Below are 8,588 nucleotides of genomic sequence, written 5' to 3' on the forward strand. Positions count from 1 at the left end.
GCAGCATGTACAGCGCAGGCAGGGGAACACTCTCCAAGGCCTTTGCCAGCTTTATGGCTCCCCAGCAAGACTGTGTCACCACTCCCCAGTCAAGGCTAAGTCGGAGGGAGCACTGTAAAAAGATGGTGAGGGAGTACGTAGCCGATCGTACCACCGTTCTATGTGATGCCTCTGCTCCATACAACTATTGGGTGTCAAAGCTGGACACGGGGTACGAGCTTGCGCTGTACACCCTGGAGGTGCTGGCTTGCCCTGCCGCTAGCATCTTGTCAGAGAGGGTGTTTAGTGCAGCTGGGGGAATCATCACGGACAAGCGTACCCGCCTGTCAACTGCCAGTGCCGACATGCTTACACTCATAAAGATGAACAAAGCCTGGATTTCCCCAGACTTCTCTTCTCCACCGGCGGAAAGCAGCGGCACCTAAAGATTATTTTCGCTGCAACCGTATAAATAAGCATTCCCTGTCACCAGAAAAAAAGGGGGGAATTAGCTTTGTCAATCACTCCCGGATATTAGTCCTCCTCCTCCTCCTCCTCCTCCCCCTGAAACAACATGTCATCACGCTGAACTGCCAATTTTTCTGCGGCCCAAAAGGCTCTGTTTACATTTTTTTTTTACAATTGTTCAAAGTTTCAAAAGTATTGATACTTTACCAGAACCCCCCCCCCCCCCCCCCCCCACACACACACACACACACACACACACACTGGGCTGCCCCCAGGCTCCGTTGCAAATTCAGCAATTCATCTTTAAAAAATATTTCTGGGTTTCACCTGCCCTCTCGGTTGATAGATTTTTCAGAGGTACTCTTGTTACACTAATTTTTCTGGCCTTCGCCTATACTGTTATCTAACCATTTTTTCCGGACTTCGCCTACACTAATGGTACACCAAGGTTTCAGGGGTTCGCCTATACTTCTGCTACAGAAATGTTACTGGGGTCTGCCTATACTTCTGCTACAGAAATGTTACTGGGGTCTGCCTATACTGTTACTACAGAAATGTTACTGGGGTCTGTCTATACTTCTACTGCAGAAACGTTACAGGGGTCTGCCTTTACTGCTGCTACAGAAATGTGACAGGGGTCTGCCTGTACTTTTACAACAGAAATGTTACAGGGGTCTGCCTATACTGCTGCTACAGAAATGTTACAGGGGTCTGCCAATACTTTTGCTACTGGAATGTTACAGGGGTCTGTCTATCCTATTGGTGCACAAAGTCTTGCCATCACAGTGTTTTACCTATCTGGCCCCAAAACACTGACTGACTGACTAGGGCATGAATTGTGGGCTGAGGCCAACATGCATTTTCTCTCGCGTTACCACAGTTATCCGCGGCACTGGTTTGGGCCAAACAAGAGGAGCGATACTGCACAAATAAGACGTTCACAGCTGCACTAGCATTGAAGTTCGCTCTATGCCCGCCATTGCTGAGGGTTTGTGCAGAGGCCTATGTCATGATGGAAATGCAACTGTGCCAGGTTGGGCCCGTGGAACTTGGCCCTGGTTAATCCAGTCTTTGGAACGGTGAAAGCAACCGCAACAAATTAAATGAGATGTTCACTGCTGTACTAGCATCGGAGTCCGCTCTATGCCCACGATTGCTGAGGGTTTGTGCAGAGGCCTATGTCCTCGGTGCAGTGAAAGTCTGCCATGTTTGGGCACTCTGATTTCTTCATGGTTCATGTCTTGGGATTCCTTGGACTCACCTATGCTTTGGGTGCACACAGACTTCCCATAGCGGTGATTTACCTGTCTGGCACAAAGACACTGACTGACTTGGGTAGGCTGCAGAGTGCAGATGGCTTCCCCCTTGCGTTGTCGATGAGGTATCCGACACCCAAACACAATGAGTAGTGTGTGGACACATGGAGTCCCCACTGCTATGTCATTGACGGTACCTTGGGTCACACAAAATGGAGGCTGGGACCAAGCATGACCCAGGGCCCGCTCACATACTTCCCACGCAGAGTATTGCTGCATTGTGGAAATGTGTAGAAGTGCTGGTCTGGCACCTGAGTCGCCTTTATGCCCACGTTTGCGACTCCTGACAATTTTGCGACGGAGGTGGCACGGGATTGAAATTCAAAAAGGGTTGCTGCCTGACCCTGCCAACCCTCTGCAGTGTGTGCCCCCTGGTTCCTCCTCATCTCAGACGCACTTATAAATAGACATGAGGGTGGTGCAGCTATGAAGCGAGTGTGTGGCATGAGGGCAGCTGAAGGCTGCACAGGGAAACTTTTGTGTGTGCTGTGGACGCAGGAGTGCAGTGTCACCTGCAGGCAGTGATTGTCCTTGGTTGCAGGTAGTGTTCTGCTTAGCTAAGGTGTGCCTTGCCAATGAGGGTTTGACCAAAGTAAAAATTGTTGTGTGTGTGTGTGTGTGAGTGTACATCTACAGCAGTGAGTTTCTGGCCGGATCAGGTGAATGCTGAGTACTTAAACTGTTACCGCCCGCGACTCGCCTCAGATGCATGCTGGCAGAGTTTAGGGATAGAGCTGCTGAGATAGGGAAAGTGTTAGTGTAGGGATTAGGTAGCAGTTAAGCAGGGACCCTGACTACATGAACCCAACAGTCCTTTCTAGGACTACTCTTATTGTGTGCTTTAGCATTTTGGCTGGCTGGGCCCAGTAGTGCACCATTTTTTTTTCCAAGCATCCCAGCTGTATTCTGCCCACTGTTAGAGGTTTTATGCTGTGTACTACTAGGGGTTTATATTTAGTTTTTGGGGGGCTCTAAGTGTTGTTGCTGTATCGGAGCATACTGTATCTACCAGTCTCTGCGTGCTTTGAATTAGCCCTAGTTCTTAGCGCTATACAGTGGGGTTATTTGTTTCTGGCCCAGCTCATGGCCTCTCAAATTTGCGAGTCTCTGTGGGCGGTGTATTAGGAATAGATGTCAGTGTTTTACACTGCTTTAATTTTTTTTCTAGCACTGCATTGAGCCTCTCATATCTACCAGACTCTGTGGGCGGTGAATTTGGCCTAGATGTTAGCGCTTTACACTGGTTCAATAGACACGTGGCACAAACTGGCGCTGTACGCCCTGGAGGTGCTGGCCTGCCCTGCCGCTAGCATATTATCAGAGAGGGAGTTTAGTGCTGTTGGAGGGATTATCACGGATAAGCGTACCCGCCTGTCGACTGAGAGTGCCAACAGTCTTAGACTCATTAAGATGAACAAAGGCTGGATTTCCACTGACTTCTCTTCTCCACCGATGGAGAGCAGCGGAGCATAAATATTATTTAAGCTGGAACTAAAGAACCATGCATCCTATATCACCACAAAAATGGAGGGAAGTAGCTTGGTCTATCCTTCTCTGATCTTCCTCCTCTTCCACCTTCTCCTAAACCAGCAGCCAATTCTTCTGCTGGCCAAAAGGCTCTGTAAAAACTATCTTTTTTTTTTTTTTTTTTCTTTTCGGATGGCTGCCTCCAGGCTCTGTTAGCAAATTAGGCAACAACGAGCTCTATCTTTAAAAAAAAAAAAAAAAAAAAAATGTTCCTGGATTTCACTTGCACTTCGGGTAAACAAATGTTTCCAGGTGTTCACCTGTACTCTTGGTCCACCAATTTTCCAGTGGTTCGTCTAAATTCTTGTTACACAACGGTTTCCCAGCACAGTGTTCAGCTATCTGACACATACACAGATTGAATTGTCCTGCTTTGCCCATTAAAATTTCTTCATGTTTCATGTTGTCTTTGGAGCGATGAAAGGAACTGTAACTGATTTATTGAGACTTTCACAGAAGTACTAGCATTCAAGTCCACTTTATGCCCACGTTTGTTTAGGGTGGGTGGAGAGGCCAAGGTCCTGGGTGATGGCAACTGTGCCAAGCTTGGCCTGTGGAATTTCTTTGTGGTTCATCCAGTCTTTGGAGTGATGAAATGAACCATAACTGATTTTCTGGCCCTGAACAGAGTCTCTCAAATTTTTAAGTCTCTGTGTACGGTAAATTACTACTAGGTATCATCGCTTTACACTGGTTCAATTTTTTCTGGCCTTGCTCAAAGCCTCTCAAGTCTACAAGTCTCTGTGGGTGGTGAATTAGCCCTGCTTCTCAGCGCTATACACTAGTTAATTATTTTCTGGCCCTGCTCAAAGCCTCTCAAATCTACAAGTCTCTGTGTGCGGTGTATTAGGAATAGTTTTCAGTGCTTTACACTTCTTTAATTTTTTCTGGCACTGCATTGAGCCTCTTATATTTAACAGTCTCTGTGGGGGGTGAATTAGGCCTAGATGTCAGCACTTTACACTGGTTCAATTTTTTTCTGGCACTGCACAAAGCCTCTCATATCCATCAGTCTCCGTGTTCCGTTAATGAGGCCTAGGTCTCAGCACTTTACACTGGTTAAATGTTTTTCTGGCCTTGCTCAGAGTCTTTAAAATCTACCAGTCTCTGTGGGTGGTGAATTAGCCCTAGGTATCAGCGGTATACATTGATTAATTTTTTTCTGGCCCTGCTCTGTCCTTTACCCTACACGACGAGGAGTAGGGGTAAGGGTCGAGGACGTGGACGCGGGCGTTAGAATGAGGGTGTGGGCACAGGCCGAGGTCCTTGGCAGGGTGAAACAGTGCCTGCTGCTGAGGGATTGGTAGAGCGCCGCTTATCTCCACTCCCCAGCTTCATGTCATATTTTGCAGGTCCGCATGGTAGACCATTATTTAAAGCACAGCAGTGCGATCAGGTGCTGACGTGGATAGCGGATAACACCTCCAGTACTTTATCCAATACCCAGTCTTCCACACAGTTCACTCACGCCACACAAGGGACTGCACCTCTATATCCTCAGGCTGCTCTTCCTGCCTCCGAGCCTGGTCACTCCAGAAAAAGGTGAGTCTGTGTTGAACAGGCATACACCCAAGAACTCTTCCTGCGTCCCTGCCCTGAGTCTAAAAAAAAAAAATGGTTCCACAGCAACGTGAGGAGTTTGTCGTGACCGATGCCGAAAATGGGGAACTTTCACAGACGCAGGGTGATGAGGGTGGGGACTTTAAATAACTGTCTCAAGAGCTATTTGTGGATGATGAGGATGAGACAGTTGTCTGTCAGCAAGGTGGTTGTTAGGGCAATAAGTCTGAGGGAGGAGCTGACTGAGGAGTAAGAGGAAGAGCTGATGGACTATGAGGTGACTGACCCCACCAGGCTTGCAAACCCTACTGAAGACAGGGCTTCAGAGGGAGGTGGTGGGGGGGGGGGGTAGGCAAGAACAAGCAGCAGAGCAAGTTGGAAGAGGCAGTGCGGTGGCCAGGGGGAGAACCAGCTCCATAGCAAATAATCCACCAACTGTTCCCCACAGCACCCCCTCGTGGCAAGCCTCCATGCAGAGGGATAGGTGTTCGAAGGTCTGGAGGTGTTTTATTGAGAGCGTAGACGACCGCCGAACAGTGGTGCGAACCTGTGTCGCACCAAGATCAGCCGGGGAGCCACCGCTACCATCCTGACCACCAGCATGCACAGGCATACGATGGCTAAGCACCCCCACAAGGTGGAACGCAAGCCATTCACCGCCTGTGGGTCACACCACTGCCTCTTCCTCAGTGTTACATCCTGGCACTGAGATGCAACCCCCCTCCCAGGACGCAGGCACAAGTGTTGCCCGGTCTGCACCCACACCCTCACCTCCACAGTCCTCCACCAATGTGTCCCAGCGCACCAGCGCAGCGTTCAGCTGTCGCGAACCCAATCGTTGGAATGAAAGCGGAAATACGTGGCCACCCACACACATGCACAATCTTTAAACGTGCATACCGCACAGCTACTTAGCCTGGAGATGCTGCCATGCAGGCTAGTAGAAATTGAGGCTTTCCGCAACATGATGGCGGCGGTCCCTCGGTACTCGGTCCCCAGTCGCCACTATTTTTCCCTGTGTGCATGCCCGCCCTACACCAGCACATCTCACTCAACATAAACCATGCCCTCACACACGTGGTTACTGGAAAGGTCAACTTAACCACCGACACGTGGACAAGTGCTGGCGGGCAGGGACACTACATCCCCCTCACTGCACATTGGGTGAACTTCGTGGAGGCAGAGACCGAGTCTGACCTTGGGTCTGCTCACGTGCTACTCACACCAAGGATTCCGGGTCCTACGTCCGTTCAGCAAGGTGTGTCGCGTGTGCGCCCATTTAAGGAAGTCCACCACAGATGCTGCCACCGTCAAGATACTGCAACATCAGTTCCAGCTGCCAGAGCACCGACTGCTGTGCGACGTGCCCACATACTGGAATTATATGTTGCACATGTTGGCCAGGCTGTACGAGCAGCATAGAACCATTGTAGAATACCAGCTGCAACATGGCCGGCGGAGTGGTAGTCAGCCTCCGCAGTTCTTCACAGACGAGTGGGCTTGGATGGCAGACATCTGTCAGGTTCTAGAAAACTTTGAGGAGTCTACACAAATGGTGAACGGTGATGTGGCCATTATCAGTGTAACCATCCCGCTGCATTGCCTGCTGAGAAGTTTGCTGCTAAGCATAATGGCCGACGCTTGGCGGTTATGAGAGGAGATGGGGATGGCAGTATGATGCTTGATAGCCAGACCACCCTCATGCCTGTTTCTCAATGCGTATTGGAGGAGGAGGGGGTGGAGGAGGAGGAGAGGGATGAGACTGCCGCCCACACTGCATAGGGTACCCATGCTACTTTCCTCACATCTGCTCAGCGTGTATGGGCTGAAGCGAAGGAGGAGGACGAGGATCATGAAAGTCATACTCTTAGTGAGGACAGCGATGTGTTGCGTACTGACATTCTGGCATACATGGCTGACTCCATGTTAAGCTGCCTTTCCCGTGACCCTCACATAAGATGTATTATTGCCAACCAGGATCACTGGCCGTTCACCCTTCTCGACCCACGGTATAGTGAGAAGCTTTCCACTCTCATTCCCGAAGAGGAAAGGAGTACGAGAGTGATGCAATACCACAAGGACCTGGTTGAAAGCTGATGCTAAACTTCCCATCTGACAACGCTAGTGGTAGAGGACGTACTTCAGTGGGCCAAGTAGCAGCTCTACACAACTATTTGGTGTCAAAGCTGGACACGTGGCACAAACTTACGCTGAACTCGGGGACCATGCACCCTCTATCATCCCCCAAAAGGGGAAAAGTAGCTTGGTCTATGCCTCTCTGATGTTCCTCCCCCTCCTCCGTCCTCCTCATTACGCTGAACAGCCAAGTTTTCAGAGGGCCAAAAGGCTCTGTTAAAACTAAATTTTGTGGAGGGCTGCATCCAGGCTCTGTTACAAATTAAGCAACTACAAGCTCTATCTTTAAAAAAAAAAAAAAAAAGTTTCTGGGTTTCACCTGCACTCTGGGTAAACCAATTTTTTTCAGGGGTACACCTGTACTCTTGGTAAACCGATTTTTCAGGGGTTCGCCTATACTTTTGGTAAACACATTTTTTCAGGTGTTCGCCTGTACTCTTGGTACAGAAATGCTTCAGGGGTTTGTCTATACTCTTGTTACACAACGGTTTCCCAGCGTGGCGTTCAGCTATCTGACACATACACAGAATGAATTGTCCTGCTTTGCCCATTAAAATTTCTTCATGTGGGGGGGGGGGGGGGGGGGGGAGCATGACCGCTGAGAAGAATGGCCGCGTGAGAGTACAGCTCCCTCGGCAAGACTCCCTTTTAGGACCCTCAGCAGCTTCCAGCAGCGCAGAAATGAGAAGAGTCAGGAAGGAGAGGGGCATGGAGCCCTCAGGGACGCCGCGGACGAGCAGAGGACAGGCGGATATGCAGTGCTATCTAAAGGAGAAGAGCTCCTGCTCCCCGCTGTTCCCAGCTAAGATGGCGCCGGCCCAGCTTTCGGCCGAAGCACACAGTAAGGAGGGGGAGGAAGGGGCTGCCTCGGACAGCGAAGATGGTGAAGCAGTGTCCAGAGGCTTCATGAAAGACCTCATTATGAATGCCCTGAACCCCATTATGACAGAGCTGGGGCAGATCAAGGAGGATATTAGGCACCTGGGTCGACGAGTGGATGACTTGGGGACTTCCACCTCCTCCATTATTACACATGCTACAGAAGTGGCGCGCACTTTACGGGAGCACCACAACCATATTAACAAGGCCCTCTTGATGCAGGAGGACTTAGAGAATAGAAACCGACGCTCTAATATACGCATCAAGGGGCTGCCGGAGTCATGGGCTACGGACTGCCTTCCCAAGGTGACTAAAGAAATTTTCTCACTCCTCCTCGGAGCTGAGAGGGCAGCCCCTATCACGATTGAAAGGATTCACAGAGCCCTTAGACCCCTCCCGGCTAATACAGAACCGCCACGGGATGTCATATGCAAAGTCCTTGCCTTTCAAGATGCATTTGCTATCTTAAGGGCAGCCAGAAGCCACAGAGACTTGAAATATTCTGAGGTACCTATACAGATCTTCCAAGACTTGGCACCGTCTACCTTAGCAAAGCGCCGCCTTCTCCGCCCGCTCTTGGATGCTCTGAGAGAAAGGGGAATTAAATATGCTTGGCTGTTCCTCTTCGGCCTGGGCATATCACACAAGGGCTGAAGGCTTAATATCCATTACCCAGAAGATCTCCAGGCATGTTGGCAGTTTCTAGAGATGGAGCCGCTAGAT

This window comes from Eleutherodactylus coqui, chromosome 11 (assembly GCF_035609145.1).
Source record: "Eleutherodactylus coqui strain aEleCoq1 chromosome 11, aEleCoq1.hap1, whole genome shotgun sequence".
NCBI classification, from domain to species: domain Eukaryota; kingdom Metazoa; phylum Chordata; class Amphibia; order Anura; family Eleutherodactylidae; genus Eleutherodactylus; species Eleutherodactylus coqui.